Source organism: Lissotriton helveticus, chromosome 7, assembly GCF_964261635.1.
Source record: "Lissotriton helveticus chromosome 7, aLisHel1.1, whole genome shotgun sequence".
NCBI classification, from domain to species: domain Eukaryota; kingdom Metazoa; phylum Chordata; class Amphibia; order Caudata; family Salamandridae; genus Lissotriton; species Lissotriton helveticus.
The window spans coordinates 1,006,542,412-1,006,556,516 of NC_136068.1; the positions used below are offsets into that span (position 1 = coordinate 1,006,542,412).

General features: G+C 50.2%; 1 long non-coding RNA gene across 1 annotated transcript in view; it reads right to left on the reverse strand.

Moving 5' to 3' along the window:
* LOC144767182 (uncharacterized) overlaps positions 1–14,105 on the reverse strand; it is a 269,664-nt gene that overhangs the window by 219,095 nt on the left and 36,464 nt on the right. The gene's annotated exons all lie outside the window — the stretch shown is intronic.

A 14,105-nucleotide genomic window follows, 5' to 3' on the forward strand; every position in this document is an offset into this window, starting at 1 on the left:
TCGCTTTCGTGACTGCCTCCAAATGAGGACAGGGTGTTACCACTAGCATGCGTTTTCCCTGTGACAGAGCACGTTCTTTCAGAATTGCCATCTGCACAGCAGTTAAAACTTTTTCCACAGTGGGAAACCGCATTTCAGCCAAAGTGTACAAGTGAGACTTGTAAGCGATAGGTACTGTGTCACCTTCATTAAAAGTGAGGTATGTGAAACCCACCGTCCCAGGAATTATTCTTATTACCAGGTTGGTGTGGTTATCACGAGTCAGTAAATATTTAGAAGCGAGCAGATCAGCCTGCAAGGATTGCAAAATGGCTGAATGCTCAGGCAGCCAGCATGATTTTGAGAAAGTTGGTTGTATCAAAGCATACAAAGGCTTGATACGCTGGGCATATTCCGGAATGTAAGTTCTGCCGAAATTCAAAAAGCCCAGTAAAGACTGTAATTTTTTCAGTGTTGTTGGAGCGCGTAATTGTGCGCACTTCTCCAAGAAGTGAGGAGCCAAACCTCTACCTACATTGTTGAGCTCATAGCCCAAAAACAACACTGTATGTTCAGCAATGTGCGATTTTGCAAAGTTGAATTTGTAACCCATGTCTGCGAAGTTGCAAACAAGAGAATTTACACGACACAGATGCTCCCAAATATCGTCGTCAGTGAGATATATGTCATCCACATACGAAAAAGCATCAGGGTCGAGTGCCTCCAGAATAGAGACAATTCGAGCGGTAAATACACCAGGACTATTCTTGTAGCCCATTGGAAGACGCCGGAATTGCTTTTGGACTCCAGCGCTTGTAAAACTGGTCCATTGGGAGCTAAAGCTGTCCAATCTGTGGGCATAAAAACCATTGGATATGTCAAGCGTTGTCTTGAAACGCTTACGCACGAGACTATCCACTAGGGCAGAGCCGTGGGTATTCTGTACTGCACAGTTACGGCAATGCGAGTTCAAATGCCGGTAATCCAAAACCAAACGATATGATCCGTCAGGTTTATTCACAGTAAAAAGGGGATTATTCATCGGTGACACACACGTTTCAATAACTCCCTGATATTCCAATTGTTCAAGGATTTCCGCGACGGAAGATTTTGCTTCACGCCGAATGGGATATTGAGGTTGAGGCTGCGGCTGAGACCGCAACGGAATTTCGTGGCAAGGCGACAATTTATCCCAACCACATTGGTTACGGTACAGAGCCGGCGCGAGAGCCCGAGCCCACTCTTCTGCAAAATGCTGCGCATGCTCTTTCGAGACAGTGTTCGCGAAACTGGGTAGGATTACCTCCTCCCCTCGCGGCGCCGCGAGCACAAAAGGTGGGGGCCAGTCAGCCTCCGAAAGTAAAATATCATATGTAGAAGACAGATTCTCCCAAAATACACCTTTAACGGTACGCTGTATGTCACCTTCAATTAACAGGACAATTTCATATAGTCTTTCAGGGGGAGCAAGTCTCGTATCCGCTGTTTCTATCACAACGTAGACATCAGTCGCTGTCACCCTCAGTAGTGGACGCAGCGCCTCTCTGACTATGGTTATCTCCGCCGCGCTGTCCAGCAAGGTCAGAGCCCACGTCAGATTCCGAAGCCGCGTTCTCACTATCTGTGGCATATCGATGCGCTGTTAAGGCTGCGACTTTCTTTTTCGCAAACTGCGGACGCCTAGGCGTAGAATCCTCCTGCTTCACTGCGCCGTCCGTCTGGCGGGACTGACCACGTCCTTGTTGGCCACCACGTCCACGTCCACCCCCTCCTCCTCCACCGGTCTTCGGGGCCGATGTGTCCTGAAAGGAACGAGGAGAGCGTTGATCAGAACCCTGAAAACGATCAGGTGATTTAATCATCGCGCGGTCGCGCAAATCATAAACTTTTTCGGATGGCGCAGGAGCTAGTATTGCAGGAAAAGTACCCTGAGTCTGCATTGTCTGCTTCCCCTGTGTCTGTTTTTTAGGCCAATTTTGTTTCTTGGACTTTGGCTGGGCATCTGTCACTGCAGATTGCCCCTGTGGTTGTTTTTTCTCCTTCACTGGAAAATATTTCAGACCTCTACTTGTGCGGCCAATCGTTTTATAAGCGGCCACCACAATCTTTGCTAACTGGCGGGGTTTGTCGGCATCGGGCAGAGCAGCCAAAGCATTCGACACCTGAAAGTTAACTGCATCTCCTTTAACATTGGAGAGAATGAGATCACTTACAATCTCAAAAGAACCACACAGGCGCATACCCAATTCAACCGCTGCCTCTGGACCGTGATCATTCTGAACACGTCGAACGATTTCAGGCAGGGCAGTCATAGACGGGGTGCCGAAGCACCTTGTATAAACTGCCGCAAATGTTTTTCCCCAGCTGTCACAGTCAGCAAGTTCAGGAGTTATATCCTTCGGGAGAGTAATCGTCAACATTCTATGTTTATCAGCAGGAGTAGAATTCGGAAAAACCGCCTCCAGTTGATCAAACTTCTCCGCTAGCCAGAATGGGAAGTCATCGTTGTCAACAGGACGCGCACCAAAAACCGAATTTACCATCACTGGATTGAGACGCATTCCGCCTCGTTCCATGGGAGCGGCCGCACCCCCCTGGGGACCACCAGGAAGATGTCGACCGATGTATTGCACTAAAGCACGAATCACGGAAATGGAAACTACATGTAGCCTGCGAATTTCTGCCAGGGTACAAGCCCCGTGATTCGGGTGCGGGGTAAAGCCACCCAATGCAGGCCAATTCGTACCTGGAATCGAGAGTGGACCTAACCTCGCACGGGACAAAGAGTGGGGGAGGGCGCCATCAAACCAAACTCGATGCTGCCAATGATCAATAGGTATTTCCAATGCCCTGTATGGCGTATATTCAGCCGGGACATCCGAGGCGGTGTAGGAGTGGTACAAACCAGAATTAGCGTCCACAGCCGGAAACGTAACCCAAGAGTAAAACAACTCGTAAGGAAACGCCGGATCTGCACTTACCACGAAAATCACAGCCATCCCATCTACTGGGACCTGGTACGTCTGAAGATGGTTGCGTATCGCAACGCGACTATGCTGCGCAATAGCCACCGCTGCCGCCATTACAGAATTGGAAACAAGAAAACACAAAGAATACTTTGTAGCACAACTGGGTAGTAATTCAAAGAAACCGTTTAAGTAAGAATCAAGCTTGAATATAGACCTATTTGAAAAAATAGGTAGGTTTCACCAACACCCCGTTTTCCGGAAACGGATGTGAAGGGGTTAAGGCTTGAACGATAAACTACTCGAGTGTCATGATATAAGACCACCGAAACCGTTGGGCGCCATGTTGCAGGGTTTCTGTACTCACACAGAACTGTGCACAGAGGAGTGGAACCTCGGCAAATTAGGATGTCCCAAAACTTACCTTAGCAACCAACTCACCCCTTACCGAGCTAGCTACAGTGTCTCATTGGACATATCAAACACCCAATGTTTAGACAAACCAGAACATGAACTTACAGTACCTCAGGGTACGTGGGACTCATGAACACTCTTTCGTTATATTATCATTACAAACCAGAACATGGAGTAAAGAAGACACATGTGCATTTGAAATGTTTATTTACTAATGCCGTCTTCTCAGGCGCAGTATCTTTGATAATACAAGTATACTTATTATCAGTAGCAAAATTATCAGCATAGTTACTAAGACATAAAAAGCGAATGGTGACAGCATGTTAACATGCTGTAATGAATAAGAGTTAACAACACTTATATCTCACCCTCCCTAACACATATATTATATTATTATCTAAGAAGGTCTCTTTGGGTTGTTTTAGGGCGGGCCCATACCTTAGTGTCCTAGCATGAAGGGATCACATCAGCATACACCAGCTCTCTCTGCATGTGCACCGCATCAAGTGTGTTAACAATTCTCGTGCAAAGCAATATCAATCCCGCCTCAAGCCCAAGTTGGCAAAGGCTGCACTTGTGTTATGACTATGAAGGCGTGGAGATCAGACCTCATAACAATTCCATATCGTGTTGCTCCTGAAACTTCAGCACTCTCCGTGCAGACATGTTTTATTAAACAAAGCAGATATCAGAGCAATAACATATTATTCTCACATTCACCACGGCAAACTACTAGGTTGAAAGCTAAGTCAACAAATAAGGGTCGTGTGCAGAAGTTGCAAGAAAGGAAAAATGGCGTTTAAATCTCAAACGTACCTATGCTAACTTAACACGATATAGGGATATATAGGAGCTATACAACAGTGGCTTTAGACTGGAACATTGGGAGAGGAGCCTCTTGCTGGGGCACAGGCGTGCCACGTCGACTGGACTACCTACTCAGGGAGGATGTGAGCCTGCAGATAACCCTACCTGGAAAGATCGCTAGGGCTGGGGCCTCGCCCTGGTGAGTGGAACGCATCAAGATCGCTGGGAGGAGTGGAGAGCGCGTTGCCGCGGGCTTGGAGGGGGACGAAGGAGGTATTGCTGTGCAAGGTTGCCCGAGCTTAACGACAGCAGCTATGGGCAAGCCTCGAGGTAAAAAGGAAGAAGATCCCCAGCCTTCAGGGGCTGAGTCCCCGCCCCAGGAGAATAGGGGCGAACCGGACACCTCACGGGAACCCGGGATACAACTCCAGTTGGACAGGATATTGGCGGCCATAACAGACACCCGAGTGGCTCTCCAGCAGGACATTGCGCAGGTCACGACAGGACTGGGTTTGCTGCGCGCAGACCATTCGAAACTGGCGGACCGAGTAAAGCAAACCGAGATTACGCTTCAAAAGTTAGACCCGGCGCAGACTGCGCTGCCTACCTCTTTGACGGGGGTCCTGGATCGGCTTGCCGAACTCGAGGGGAGAGCTGAAGACGCGGAAGGCAGGAACAGGCGCAACAACATCCGCGTAGTGGGTCTGCCAGAGAAAATTGAGGGGTCGGATATGGTGAGCTATCTGGAACATTGGCTGCAAACTGTTGTGGCCCCGGAGGGGCTATCGCCTTTCTACACTCTGGAGCAGGTGCACCGAGGGACTGCGAAGCCACCCTTGCAAGGTCGCCCACCGCGGCCGGTGGTGGCGCGCTTGCTGCACTTTCGTGATCGCGACCTGCTTCTCCGGAGGGCTGGAGTGATGGCCCGTACCAAGTGGACAACAGCAGTGTTACCATATTCCCGGACTATTCATTCGACACGCAACGATGCCGCATGTCCTTTCAAGCAGTAAAGAAGGAATTGCGGGCGGAAGGAATTCAGTATTCTTTGTTTTTCCCAGCCAGGTTGCGCATTGTAATAGATGGAAAAGCCCATTTTCATGACTCACCGGAGGATGCTTGGGATTGGTGTGATGTGTACAGAGCAGGAAAGGATGGCCGAGCACCGGGGATGCAGGAACTGGCAATGGACTCTCAACCACGGAGGTCGCAGAGATTGCGGCGTCGAAGGAGGGGCTTACGGAAACCTTCGCTATCACAGACAGCTATAGAGCGCAAGTGAGCCCTGGAAGCGGTGTCGGCAATCTCTGTTGAGCTACAGAAGACCAACACCGGAAGCGTCAGACGTTGGTAATGATAAAGGTCAATCGGAAGAGGAGACTTATGCGTCGGACGATCAGCGGCTGCCAGCGGTCACTCCTGGGACGGCGGATGGACTGCTGGATGAGTAAACTTTGTTTTGTCTATTGGGCTGGACCTCTTGCCCTGGGCTGGGGGACTATGTTGTGGGGCCCTGAGAGGGGGGATGTGGAGGTGTTCTGTGAATGATGGGGACCTGCAGCAGGACGTTGCTTTTGGTTGCGTTTCTAACTTTGAGAATTGATGACACTGGAGTCCTGATGGGGAGGGGTACCGGGAGTGCAGACACCTGGCCTAACTCCGGAATGCGGGGGATGGATGTGGGGACTCTGGAGGGACCTGGGAGGTGGGGTAGCGGAAGGGGCTTTGGGGTGAGCACTGACTGTATTATAGACTTTTCAGCAAGTCGCCCATTGGGCTCTATCCCACCTCCCACCGGATAGTAATATTTACTGTGCCTTAACTTGCATGGGGCATAACTTTGGGGCAGTTTGGATGGGATTCACTATGTTAGTGCCTGTTCTTGGGGGGGTGGGAGTCGTGCTGGGTGGGAAGAGGGAGTTGGAGTTGGATTTTCTAAGGGGATTTGTCTGCCATTGAGAGTATTTCACGGATTATTGCTATTGAGTGTTGAGTGTACATATGAGGTTGTTTTCACCCAGCGGCTAGGGAGGAAGGGCTGCTATGGGTGGCTAATTTGTCATTGCTACTGGTCCATCACCCATGTTAAGTGTATAGCCTGGAATGTTCGAGGATTACACTCCATGCATCGTAGGCATAGGATACATTCCTATTTGGTACGCAGGGGCGCGCAGATAGCACTATTACAAGAGACACACCTAACCCGATCGGAGGGGCTAGCCCTGCAGCGCAGGTGGCGCGGACAGCTTTTCTACACCACGTACTCCGCGTTTGCGCGAGGGGTTCTAATTTGGGTTAGAGCTGGGGTCGCTTTCCAGATGCTAGACCAACTGGTGGATCCTGAGGGTCGGTATGTTGCGGTTCGTGGCCGCCTTTTTGGGAGTGAGGTGACCCTTTGCAGTATTTATGCTCCCAATGTAGACCAGGCATCTTTTTTAGGGACTCTATCCTCTGCTCTTGCAGATTATTTCACGACTCCGATGTTGCTGGGGGGAGACTTTAACTCAGTGGTTGATGTGTCCCTGGATAGGTCTCATCTTCCACTACCCACAGCCCCGATTAATAAATTGGCGAGAACGCGAGCCCAATGGCAGCACAATTGGGGACTCTTAGATGTTTGGAGAGAGCAACACCCGGGCGATAGGGATTATTCTTATTTTTCCTCGTTGCATGACCTACACGTCCGGCTAGACGCCATCTTATGTAGTTCTATCCTGGAGCCACTAGTGGCTAGCAGTGAATATTTAGCACAAACCATAGCGGATCACAATCCGTTACTGGTGAGCTTCTGTTGGAGGGCGGAGCGCCCTACGATTCCTAATTGGAGGCTGTGACCTGAGATGCTGGAGGACCAGGTTTTTAGAACGGAGTTGAAGGACGGAGTGGAACACTACTTTGAGGAGAATGCAGGTACTGCTACGACGACGGCCCTTGAATGGGACGCTTTCAAGGTAGTGGTCCGTGGGTTATGCATCGCCAAATGGGTGGGAGTTAGGAAGCTACTGCTGCGTGAGGTAGACGAGAATGAACGGGCATTACGGGAGGCTGAAAGGTCTCATTCGGAAGGCTCGGGGTCACGTGAGATGGTCCTGACCCGGAAAGAGACGATGGCTGTGGGGGTGGAGCGCCTACGATGCTTTGATCACAAGGCTTACTTGGCTCGTGCCCATGCAGAACGGGACAAGGTGGGTACGCTGCTGGCTTGGTTGGCGGACCCCACCTCGAGATGTATGCCCATTTTGGTGCTAACTTCAGCATCGGGACATCTGGAATATGAGCAACATCGTATAAATGACCGCTTTCGGTCCTTTTATGTGGCGCTCTACAAAAGCCAGTTACAGACGGGCGAATAAGATACACGTGCCTTTTTAGAGGGATTGGACCTACCCACTCTTGAGGAGGATGAAGCTGAGACCATTGGGCTCTATCCCACCTCCCACCGGATAGTAATATTTACTGTGCCTTAACTAGCATGGGGCATAACTTTGGGGCAGTTTGGATGGGATTCACTATGTTAGTGCCTGTTCTTGGGGGGGTGGGAGTCATGCTGGGTGGGAAGAGGGAGTTGGAGTTGGATTTTCTAAGGGGATTTGTCTGCCATTGAGAGTATTTCACGGATTATTGCTATTGAGTGTTGAGTGTACATATGAGGTTGTTTTCACCCAGCGGCTAGGGAGGAAGGGCTGCTATGGGTGGCTAATTTGTCATTGCTACTGGTCCATCACCCATGTTAAGTGTATAGCCTGGAATGTTCGAGGATTACACTCCATGCAGCGTAGGCATAGGATACATTCCTATTTGGTACGCAGGGGCGCGCAGATAGCACTATTACAAGAGACACACCTAACCCGATCGGAGGGGCTAGCCCTGCAGCGCAGGTGGCGCGGACAGCTTTTCTACACCACGTACTCCGCGTTTGCGCGAGGGGTTCTAATTTGGGTTAGAGCTGGGGTCGCTTTCCAGATGCTAGACCAACTGGTGGATCCTGAGGGTCGGTATGTTGCGGTTCGTGGCCGCCTTTTTGGGAGTGAGGTGACCCTTTGCAGTATTTACGCTCCCAATGCAGACCAGGCATCTTTTTTAGGGACTCTATCCTCTGCTCTTGCAGATTATTTCACAACTCCGATGTTGCTGGGGGGAGACTTTAACTCAGTGGTTGATGTGTTCCTGGATAGGTCTCATCCTCCACTACACACAGCCCCGATTAATAAATTGGCGAGAACGCGAGCCCAATGGCAGGACAATTGGGGACTCTTAGATGTTTGGAGAGAGCAACACCCAGGCGATAGGGATTATTCTTATTTTTCCTCGTTGCATGACCTACACGTCCGGCTAGACGCCATCTTATGTAGTTCTATCCTGGAGCCACTAGTGGCTAGCAGTGAATATTTAGCACAAACCATATCGGATCACAATCCGTTACTGGTGAGCTTCTGTTGGAGGGCGCAGCGCCCTACGATTCCTAATTGGAGGCTGTGACCTGAGATGCTGGAGGACCAGGTTTTTAGAACGGAGTTGAAGGACGGAGTGGAACACTACTTTGAGGAAAATGCAGGTACTGCTACGACGACGGCCCTTGAATGGGACGCTTTCAAGGTAGTGGTCCGTGGGTTATGCATTGCCAAATGGGTGGGAGTTAGGAAGCTACTGCTGCGTGAGGTAGACGAGAATGAACGGGCATTACGGGAGGCTGAAAGGTCTCATTCGGAAGGCTCGGGGTCACGTGAGATGGTCCTGACCCGGAAAGAGACGATGGCTGTGGGGGTGGAGCGCCTACGATGCTTTGATCACAAGGCTTACTTGGCTCGTGCCCATGCAGAACGGGACAAGATGGGTACGCTGCTGGCTTGGTTGGCGGACCCCACCTCGAGATGTATGCCCATTTTGGTGCTAACCTCAGCATCGGGACATCTGGAATATGAGCAACATCGTATAAATGACCGCTTTCGGTCCTTTTATGTGGCGCTCTACACAAGCCAGTTACAGACGGGCGAATAAGATACACGTGCCTTTTTAGAGGGATTGGACCTACCCACTCTTGAGGAGGATGAAGCTGAGACCATTGGGCTCTATCCCACCTCCCACCGGATAGTAATATTTACTGTGCCTTAACTAGCATGGGGCATAACTTTGGGGCAGTTTGGATGGGATTCACTATGTTAGTGCCTATTCTTGGGGGGGTGGGAGTCATGCTGGGTGGGAAGAGGGAGTTGGAGTTGGATTTTCTAAGGGGATTTGTCTGCCATTGAGAGTATTTCACGGATTATTGCTATTGAGCGTTGAGTGTACATATGAGGTTGTTTTCACCCAGCGGCTAGGGAGGAAGGGCTGTTATGGGTGGCTAATTTGTCATTGCTACTGGTCCATCACCCATGTTAAGTGTATAGCCTGGAATGTTCGAGGATTACACTCCATCCAGCGTAGGCATAGGATACATTCCTATTTGGTACGCAGGGGCACGCAGATAGCACTATTACAAGAGACACACCTAACCCGATCGGAGGGGCTAGGCCTGCAGCGCAGGTGGCGCGGACAGCTTTTCTACACCACGTACTCCGCTTTTGCGCGAGGGGTTCTAATTTGGGTTAGAGCTGGGGTCGCTTTCCAGATGCTAGACCAACTGGTGGATCCTGAGGGTCGGTATGTTGCGGTTCATGGCCGCCTTTTTGGGAGTGAGGTGACCCTTTGCAGTATTTACGCTCCCAATGTAGACCAGGCGTCTTTTTTTAGGCACTCTATCCTCTGCTCTTGCAGATTATTTCACGACTCCGATGTTGCTGGGGGGAGACTTTAACTCAGTGGTTGATGTGTCCCTGGATAGGTCTCATCCTCCACTACCCACAGCCCGATTAATAAATTGGCGAGAACGCGAGCCCAATGGCAGGACAATTGGGGACTCTTAGATGTTTGGAGAGAGCAACACCCGGCGATAGGGATTATTCTTATTTTTCCTCGTTGCATGACCTACACGTCCGGCTAGACGCCATCTTATGTAGTTCTATCCTGGAGCCACTAGTGGCTATCAGTGAATATTTAGCACAAACCATATCGGATCACAATCCGTTACTGGTGAGCTTCTGTTGGAGGGCGGAGCGCCCTACGATTCCTAATTGGAGGCTGTGACCTGAGATGCTGGATCACAAGGCTTACTTGGCTCGTGCCCATGCAGAACGGGACAAGCTGTGTACGCTGCTGGCTTGGTTGGCAGACCCCACCTCGAGATGTATGCCCATTTTGGTGCTAACTTCAGCATTGGGACATCTGGAATATGAGCAACATCGTATAAATGACCGCTTTCGGTCCTTTTATGCGGCGCTCTACACAAGCCAGTTACAGACGGGCGAATAAGATACATGTGCCTTTTTAGAGGGATTGGACCTACCCACTCTTGAGGAGGATGAAGCTGAGACGCTCGGCCAGGACATTACACTGGCTGAGGTTGGCTGCGCTATCAAGCAGTTGGCGCGTAATAAAACGCCGGGTAGCGACGGATTGCCTATTGAGTTTTACTTAACTTATATTGATCCCTTAGCTCCCAGACTTCAACTAGGGAGGCCATCATAGTTCCACTCCTTAAACCGGATAAATTACCAACTGATCCGGCTGCCTATAGGCCTCTGTCCATGCTCACAACTGATTATAAAATATTGAGCCGCGTGCTGGCTACCAGGCTCCTCCCTTTCATGACACGGCTGATACATCTAGATCAGGCTGGCTTCATTCCTACACGCAACACCGCCAGTAGCGTGCGCCACTTGCTGGGAATCCTAGATGGAAGTGGTGGACGGGAGGGACAGGAACTGATTTTATCAGTGGATATTGCTAAGGCGTTTGACAGCCTGGAATGGCCCTACCTTTTTTCCGTTATGGCAAGATTTGGACTTGGCACCGAATATGTCCGATGGACTGAAATACTATATTCCTCGGCGACTGCCACGGTCCGTGTAGGTAGAGCTATCTCTTCATCCTACCCGGTAGGAAGAGGCACCAGGCAGGGCTGGCCCCTGTCCCCGTTACTATTTGCCCTAGCGATTGAACCACTAGCGGCGTGCGCCCGGAGGGGGAGGCGTACAACAGCTTGCAACTCCGGGGCCAAGCACATAACATCTCGCTCTACGCGGATGATCTTCTTATGTTCTTGGCAGACGCAGGGGATGCATTGGCTGGGGCGCGCGACCCGCTAACCTGTTTTGGGAACATTTCAGGCCTGCGAGTTAACTGGGCAAAATCTTGCGTTTTCCCAGTGTCGGGCGCGTGCGCTCCGCCACAGTTGCCACCTGGATTGACATGGGAGCCGAGATGCCTCCCCTATCTGGGAACACAAATATACCATGACCAAGACGATCTTATGGAGGGGAATATCGAGGGGGCAATGAGGGGCCTGAGGAGTAGCATGAGATTTTGGGGGGCGCTGCCGCTGTCGGTGGCGGGCCGGGTTGCGCTCTTAAAAATGGTGGCGCTGCCTCTCCTGCTGTACCTCTTCCGAATCCTGCCCATAAAGATACCTGCTGCATTTTTCCGACGACTACGATCTGCAATGGGCAGCTTCATTTGGGGTGCTGGTCGGTGCAGGGTAGCATTAGCTACACTGATGAGGCCGAGGATTAAAGGCGGTCTAGCCGCTCCTGACCTTGAATTATACTATCTGGCTGCGCAGTTCCAGGCTTTGACGCATGCTGTGGTACTGGAATTCCGCGGGCCGGAGAGGGGAACGGTCCCGGAAGTGCAGAGACACGTTCTCGCCTTTATAATTCTGCAGCAAAAACTGAGGATTGCGGACTTATCATTAACCGAGAGCACCCTGAGGTACTGTTGGAAACATTTTCACACTAGAATTGGGGTGCAACGCCCACACGCTCCCGAAATACCACTGGGCATGTGCACGGCCCTGCCTCATGGTGGTGATTGGTCTGGCCTAGCGGAGTGGGAGGAACTGGGGCTGCAGATGGTAGGTGATTTATATGCGGACGGTGCTCTTTTGCCCTATGGAACGTTACAAGAGACCTTTGGTCTTCCGCGCGGCCCCTACTTGTTGCATGCAGCATTGATAACGGCCATACAAAAGCACTGGGGCGCTGGCCTCTCGGAACCGCCTCTGACTGCGGCATGTCAGTACGTTGTGATGGCGGCGGGTACGTATAAGGCTGTTACCTGCCTATACAAACGCATGCTAGGAGAAGACGCTCACCCGTTGCAAAAACTGCGGGCGCGCTGGATGGCGGACCTAGGCAAAGATATCCCTGATGCAACCTGGTTACAAATACTCAAGAGAGCATGGAAGGGCACTAGAAATGCTAGATTCCAACTCATCCAATACTTTATATTGCATAGGGCATACCTCACACCAGCTAAAATTAATCAATATTTTCGGGTGGACACAGCACACTGCCCCCATTGCCGCTTGCAGGGAGCGGATCTATGCCACATGTTGTGGGACTGCCCTCATGTGGGAACGTATTGGGAGGCGGTAATTTCGTCCCTTGGTAGAGTAACTGCGCGGCAGGTGGATATGGATAAGGGAGCGTGTCTGCTGCACTGGTTCCCGCACACTAGCAAGAATAAAATAACTAACAAATTTATGGACTTGGGCCTCATCCTGGCTAAAAGGGAAATTACATCGCACTGGAAGGCAGCGACAAGCCCTAGTTATACTAGATGGAAGGCAGCGTTCCTTATATGGGCGGTTAGCGAGTGCTCTGTTCGACTGCAGCAAGCACATAGGTCCCATAACGATAGGGTACTGGAGGCGGCGCGGGCATGGGAGGCACTGGTGTTAGAACTTAGGTTGCTCGACACAGATATGGAATCGGAATCAGATGTATCAATAGAGGGGGAGCCGGTACAAGGGCAGGCTTAGGTGGATTCCTATGACTTTAAGGTGCTTAGTGGGAGAATGGATCCTCGACTCTAGGGCACACACAGTGCTTCTTAATGTGATGGGCATGAAAACTAGCACACAGACTATACATCAGAGCAATACATTACTCATACACTTTACCTAGCTCATGGCTTTGGTAGCAGGAGTGGGGGGGGTGGGGAGTTTTATGGACATTGGGGGGGGGGGGCATGCATAGAGCACTGCTTCAAGCCTTGGACTAGGGCTTGGGAACTGGAGGGACATTGATTGAGAGGACTGGACATGGTGGGGAAGGATTTGAAACAGGATCCAAGAGTATTGTTCTATAATACAAGTACTGTACTGTTCTCTCTCATGATGCGTTGTCAGACATTGAATGCTTGAGATGGTCCTCCTTAATGCCTTTTTTGTGTGTTGAAACAATAAAAAGATTTTAAAAAAATAAAATAAAATAATCTGGTACCAGCCAGATTAACCAGTTAGATGGTGGCTTTCTAGGCAAACGTGAGGAACATCTTCCTGTTGGACATTTTCAAGACGCCAATGCGGTATGCACTTTCTACTTTGTTTCCCACATGGGTTTCATTGTCTTTGGGTCCAACATTCTTTCCTTTGTGCTGCAGGCTGAAACTGGATTTATTTTATTGTGTTGTGTCATAAAAGTCACAACAAATAGCAAGTGGTTGTTTTAAAAAATATATATATATTTATGGTATTTATACATACAGTAAATAGGGATCACTTCACATTGGGGAACCCGCTGGTGTGTATACAGGTTAAGACATACATTGCAAGTTTATGTCGGGTCCCCTTTTTTGCTTGTAGGCGTAGTGTAGGGAGGAGGAAAAAGAAAGATGTGAATAAGTAAAGAGAGAGAGAAATTATAGTTTAGATCTGGTCCCGGCAAGGTACCGATTACGGCATTGGGGTACATTTCTGCTGGCGGGGGGTTCATTCGTATTGGTAGTTTCTTATAGTGGGTCAAAAGTTAGTAAGGACTTGTCCAGCGGTATCCATAAGTCTCTGGAGGTGTTTTTCCAGGGTGAGTATTTTATCGCCAATGAGTCGGCTTCTCTTAAGTA